The following is a 6046-nucleotide window of genomic DNA, read 5'->3' on the forward strand; positions in this document are numbered from 1 at the left end:
ATCCAGCAGCTTTCAGCTCTTGCCCCAAAGGGTGCTTCTTTGCTTTAAACATGTAAAAGAAAAAGAGAGAGAAAGCCATAGAATTTTTTTTTTTTTTTAATTTTACTTTAATTTAATTTTAAAAAACAGGAAAAGGCCGCACAGCAACTGGCTGAAGCACCTCAGTAGTTCGGCTGGGATGCTCAGCCCTGCTTACAGGGTCTTCTTGCCTGTGCCCTGCTCGCACAGCCCTTAGTCAGCTGCACCTGGTTCAGTGCTGGAGCAGCTTTATGCTGGTAGCCATAGACTGGGGATTTTTATACCTTTTTAAATGCTGGGGAAAGATTTTGGAAGAATGTAGTCTGGGGTTTCTGCAGCCTATGTTGAATTCCTGGGGTATCATGGACCGATGCCTGAGAAGGATATTTTTTAGTGATGCTATTTGAAATATTTGATCTGTTTGGGGCTATTAAATTTGTTAATGCAGTGCTTTACATCCTCCCAAGCTTGTGCCTGAGCACATATTGTTTTAGCCTGGCTGCTCCCCAGCCAACAGAGGCAGTTTGAGGGGAAAACTGAAGTGGGACTGACGGTGCTCACTGATGAGCCTCTTCTCATTGCGAAATATTGCACATGGGTGTTGGTCACAGGAAATGAGTCTCCAGAACAACCCGGGAATCCATCAGGCGGGTGTTTGCATGCGCTGGACAAACAGGAGTGCCCTGCATGCCCCAAGCCAAAAATCTAATAGAGTCTGATTTTTACTGTTTCCCATCCACTCACTGACTCTTTCTGCCAAAATCCTGGCTGAAAAAAGAGACTTAAAAATATTTTTATAATAATATATTACTATACACAATTATATATCCTATATAATTAATATACTTTGTATTAATATATTTTATGTGCATATTCTTATTATTCATATTATTATTCTTATATTTATACATGTAAATAATGTATAAATTGCATAGAACATATATCTAGCAAGATACATAAAATAATTTAAAAATATTTATATCGCAATATATATATACACACAGATCCTTGGGGATGTGTGTTGCATGTCTGCTTTTCTGGATGCCCAGATGCATCACCTGGTATTATATGTATATAATACATATATGCATATTTAAATTCCTGTATTTATATATGTATATTTACGTTATAGATAAATATACCTTTATACAATATATTAAAATATATAGGATGCATATAATCATATATATTTTTATATTTATGCAGACATACATATCCAGGAATATTAAACAGTGCTTTTACTAAGAGCAAGACCCAGGGGACAAAAAACAGGGTAGATCTTTCCAGAGGAACGGCAGACCTATAATATTAAGAAAAATACTAACTGCTGCAACCTTCATCCCTCTTTTTTCAGTCTTGGCTGCACACCAGACCCTGCCAGGGTGGCCAGGACTTTGCTCCTGGCAGAGCCAAGCCTCAGGCTGTTCCTGCTCTACCCTTGTGCCACAAATTAGGCTCAATCCCCTGCTCTGAAATGGCCTGGGAGGGCGTTCCTGAGGAAAAGAGCTTGGGCGTGATGGGGATGGGGTCTCCCCCTGCCCAGCCAGTGGGGCCACGGATGCTGCTTCACCTTGCAGGGAAAAAAATAAACTTACCTGGGACATCACTTTTCAGCTTAAGAGAGAAATGTCTGCAAAGCATCTGTGTTACTATTCATATAATTTGGAGGACAGAAAGAAAAGGGTTTTTTCTATTATTCACTAGTCAGTAAATTAAAATGTTCTCACCTTTGCTTTCCAAGTGCCTCCTGGCCACATTTCCCTGATATTTGTGCTGTGTCTTTTCCCTCATAAACACCAAAATTTCCATTATGTGCAGATATTGCTGAGCTTGGGTGAGGCAGTTAGCTGTCAATAAAAAAAGTAGCTGAAAAATGGACAGGATGGAGGGAAAATAAATGTCCTCAGCAGGAAACTTAGAGGAGAGAGCTAAGGAAGGAATACATGAGAGGGAGATGAAGGGATGATGCTGTGTACTCAGAAGGGCTTTTTCACCTCCACTTCACACTGTGCCAGAAACAAACCCATACGAAAGATAATTGTCCAGCCAAAACCCACCAGCACTGAGCCAAAAGCAGGATGGGGAGAAGGGCTAGATAAAGGGAGGATGAGACCAGCTCTTTTGGCAGCATCTCGCATTGGTGTTAGCTTCTTGGGTGATGAAACCAAAGGAAAACACTATTTTTATTTTTTAAAATTTATTTATGAGGCATTTTATTTATGAAGCATAAAACCCAGTGGCAGTTTGGGTTTGGTGCCTTTTTCCCATTGTTGCTTACTCTTACACAGTCCAGTCTGATATTCCTGGAAGATGCTGAATGACCTGGGTGAGATGGTGAGACCAAAAGCTTATTTTTTAATCTGGGCCATTTTCGACCTCTTGTTGTGGGCATTTCTATGGCTACTTACTTAACCCAAAATGTCAGTGCAGACGGATGGGCTGCCAGCACGTTGCTCCCTATGCATCCTCAACTCATGTTTTCAGGAGCAGGGCTTGCCGCCCGAATAGCAACACCATCAGGAGGCTGTATGCATCAGCTTGCATGCATCCTGCAAGAAAAATGTCTCTCTCATTTTAATCTAGCTCCTGGGCAATTAGTTTATTTTTTTTAAATAGGGCCAAGGACATTTGACACCTGCTGAAGGAATTGGGAGGAATTGCAGGGTCAGACAGACAGACCCTATCAATCAGCCCCATCAGCTTAATTTTCTTAATCTACCTAAAAAGATGCTATCAGAGATCTGAGCACTCAGAGTTTTACCAAAATTTGCCATTTATGCGTGGGTTAATTCTGGTTACCTCCATCCTAAGTGATGCAGTGACCTGACTGACACCATCAGTGCTTAGCCTTGATTTTTTACTTCCATAAAACTCAGTGAAGGAGGGAGGATTTTTTTTCTCATTCCACCACAGTGAGATGGGTCATTGAAATTAGTTTTATTGCAGGCAGATAAAAAGTTATCCCTGTTTATCACCCGTAAGTTATACCTGTAATTATCCTGTAAAAGGATGGCTATAAAAGGGTTGTTCTGGTACTGTCTGGAGATCATCTAGGTTATGTTTTTGGCTTGCAGGTGTTTGGTGTGGGATTGTAGCAGAGGTTAGTTGTTGGAATGGAGCACCAGGTTTAAATCAATGCGTTTTAGTTAGCAGTGCAAGGACAGAAGTGGGGCTGCTCTTGTATTTAAGGTAACGGCAAGCTCACATCTATGTCTGGACAGAAGGATCAGGATTTTGCTGAAGTCCCAGAGTGAATCCAGGACTTTCCTGCTGGTGGATCCGGGGTAAAAGAGGAGCATTTTCCCTGAAGAGGAAAAGGCAGCGAGCCACTGCACTCATCTGGCAGTACAAAGTGCAAAGGGGTGCCCCCACTTCAGGCGGATCTGGATATAAAATTCATGGAGCGCTTCAGGTCTCTGTATTTTTAGTCTTCTTTGAAGTCGAGAGGAAGAAATGGATAGACTCAAATGCGAGATGAACGGAATGGCCCATCCTGGGAGTTGCATGTTTTTTCCTTGCAGACCCTATGGGAAGCTTTGGCCAGCAGGATGAAGCCCACTCTGCATATCCCAGGTAAGGCTGCCTGTGTCTCCCACCCATCCACCTCTCAAAAGTAGGGTTCAGCAGTGCCCCACCAATTCCTATGCCCCTCTCCTCGTGTAAATGGGGCACGGGTCCCACTTGCAGTTCAACTCACTTTAGATATAAGGGGCTGTCCAAGCACATTTTGTTTTCCTTATTACTGGTGTAAAGGTCTGCACTGAATGACTCAAACATGTATTGCTGAATTACATATTATACAAGCACGTATATACATATAAGCCCAGATAGAGCTGGTGCGAGGGAAGGAGCACCCCTGCCTCTCCAAAACATGGCAAAGCCAGGTGCACCGAGCCACCCCACCAGCTGAAGTGGGCTTTGGCCAACATGTTGGTCTGCAGAGGGACATTGGAGGCATCTCCCTTCTGCAGGTACTGCCATGGGGTGACGGTCCAGCATGGAGCAGCCAGTCCCTATGCATCCTAAACCCCGATGGGCAGAGCTGCCAGTCCCAGTGTTTGATGGAGCCCAGTTTCTCATCTTCAAGTCTAAAAAGAGTCAGTATCTGCTCCCAGCACTTCCGGGCTGCTGCATCCCACCAGCACTGGACTTTGTGCCATCAGCTCCCACCCACTGATAAAAAACCATGGTGCTGTGGTTTACCTATGGGGTGCTAGAAAGTGCTTATCATGGGCAGGAGCACAGGCTTTCCTGCCATAACTGGGTATCAACACCTTAAAGGAGGAAGCCCAGCCACCACTGGGAAGTCTGTTCAAGTGAAAATGGGAAAAATATTAAACAAAGTGGGAAGTTGCAGCCGAGGTCAGAAGCAATGCTCTGCCTTGGGCACCTCCTCGCTGGCTGCAGATGCTCCGTCAGTGTTTGATCTCCACAGCATTAAATGTTTCAGGGTATCCAGAATGGAAAGGCCTTTCAGCCATGGGCAGAGGTGCCCAAATTCACAATAAACTTGATAAATCAGAAACGTTACAGCTCTCTTGCACCAAATTGTCTCTAATTTTGGCTTCAAGCCCCTTTGTTGAGCCAGCAATGTGCCCTTGTGGCCAAGAAGGCAAATGGTACCTGGGGTGCATTAGGAAGTGTGACCAGCAGGTCCAGGGAGGTTCTCCTCCCCCTCTGCTCTGCCCTGGTGAGCCTCCACCTGCAGTACTGTGTCCAGTTCTGGGCTGCCCAGTTCAAGGACAAGGAATTACTGGAGAGACTCCAGCAGAGAGCTACAAAGATTATTAGGGCCCTGGAGCATCTTTCTTATGAGGAGACTGAGAGAGCTGGGTCTGTGCAGAGGGGATCTTATCAATATTTATGAATATCTCAAGGGTGGGTGTCAGGAAGATGGGACCAGACTCTTTTCAGTGGTGACCAATGACAGAACGAGGGGCAACAAGCACAGACAGAGGAGCTTCCATCTGAATATGAGGAGAAACTTCTTTACTTTGAGGTGCCAGAGCACTGGAACAAGCTGCCCAGAGAGGCTGTGGAGTCTCCTTCTCTGGAGACATTCAAACCTGCCTGGACACATTCCTGTGTGATCTGCTCTGGTGAACCTGCTATAGTAGGTGGGTTGGACTGGATGATCTCCAGAGGTCCCTTCCAACCTCAACCATTCCATGATTCTTGAAAGCTCCCACCCTCAAACCATGGATAACAGTAACCATGATTTACTTCCACGTCTCCTGTGGGGCTGAAGGGCACTAAGAAAGCAGTGGGGTGAAGCATGAATGGCTTTTGTAGAGGTCTCACGCTGTCCCACCACTGCCAGCTCCCGGGGGAGCACCCACGCTCCAGCACCACATGCAGCCTTACACCATCATAGAACCATAGAACATCCTGAGTTGGAAGGACCCACAAGGATTATCAAGTCCAACTCCTGTCCCTGCACAGGACAACCCCACAGTTCACACCATGTGTCTAAGGGTGTTTTGAAGTCTCTTCTTGAACACTGTCAGGGCTGGGGGCACAACTACCTCCGTGGGGAGCCTGTTCCAGTGCTCCACCACCCTCTGGGTGAAGAACCTTTTCGTAATGTCCAAGCTAAACCTCCCCTGGCACATCTTCCTGACATTCCCTCAGGCTCTGTCATTGGTTGCCAAAAAGAAGAGGTCGGTGCCTGCCCATTCTCCTCTCCTTGTAAGGAAGCTGCAGCTGCAATGAATTCTCCACTCAGTCTCCTGCAGGCCGAACAGATCAAGGGACTTCAGCCGCTCCACATAGGGCTTCCCCTCCAAACCCATCACCATCTCCACAGCCCTGCTCTGCACACTCTCCAGCAGCCTTACATCCTTTTTGACCATGGCGCCCAGATCCACACACGAGACACATCCCCGGGGATGCGCTCCCGCTGGCCGCCCAGCGCTGACCGGCGGGGGGCGAAGCGCCGCCGTCCGCCCGGTCCGGTCCGGTCCGGTCCCGGGGATGGGGATGGGGCCCCGCGGTGGTTCCCGCCACCGCGCCCCGGCACGCGAAGACC

Source organism: Nesoenas mayeri (genome assembly GCF_963082525.1).
Source record: "Nesoenas mayeri genome assembly, chromosome: 3".
Classification (NCBI taxonomy): domain Eukaryota; kingdom Metazoa; phylum Chordata; class Aves; order Columbiformes; family Columbidae; genus Nesoenas; species Nesoenas mayeri.